This window comes from Microtus ochrogaster, linkage group LG1 (genome assembly GCF_000317375.1).
Source record: "Microtus ochrogaster isolate Prairie Vole_2 linkage group LG1, MicOch1.0, whole genome shotgun sequence".
Classification (NCBI taxonomy): Eukaryota; Metazoa; Chordata; class Mammalia; order Rodentia; family Cricetidae; genus Microtus; species Microtus ochrogaster.
In genome coordinates, this window is record NC_022027.1 from 55255957 (window position 1) to 55256885 (window position 929).

A 929-nucleotide genomic window follows, 5' to 3' on the forward strand; every position below is an offset into this window, starting at 1 on the left:
TTTATTTATTTATTTATTTATTATGTATGCCTGCAGGCCAGAAGAGGGCGCCAGATCTCATTACAGATGGTTGTGAGCCACCATGTGGTTGCTTGGAATTGAACTCAGGTCCTCTGGAAGAACAGTCAATGCTCTTAACCACTGAGCCATCTCTCCAGCCCTGTCTTACGTTTTCTATCTCATTATGTTTATGCTTCTTCTTCAATGTCCCATGCCCCTACACTGGTAAGAGGTGATTTTGTTGTGGCTGGTCCTCAGCAGTGGGTAGGATCTAAACTTCCATTGACCCATCCTCCACCTCCTCATTCTGAAAGGACACTAGAGTCACTGTATCTCAGTCCTTCTTGGGTGGGGAGGAGCCGGTCCCCAAGCAGTTGGAGCGGGCTCTCCACAGATGCTGGCTAGTCTGCAGAACTGAGGTCAGCCGGAATTACCTTCAGTTTTGTCTTTTGGTTTGTACGGGAAGTGGTCAATATGAATTCATTCTTAAATCTCAGTTTTGCCATTGACAAACTAGTTTTGTCTAATTTGTATCTTCAAGAAAACCTCAGGCTCTCAGTGGGTCCTTCAGCTGAGTACTTCTGGTCCATCTGCTGACTATTCCAGTGAGTCCTCTAACATAACGCTGCGGGGCTCTCTTGTACATGTTAGTTTATTTTAATTGCTCTTCCTTTACTCCCTTTTATATTATAGTTACAGCTCGATAATACTCCTGTAGTCCGGTAAGCCTCAGCCCTGAGCAAACAGGACTGTCGATCATCCTAGATGGCATGTTCCCCCGAAAGTGTGTGCATGTGTGTGTGACGATATGGAAAGTGTGTGCATGTGTATGTGATGATATGAAAGTGTGTGCATGTGTGTGTAATGATATGAATGTGTGTGCATGTGTATGTAATGATATGAAAGTGTGTGCATGTGTATGTAATGAT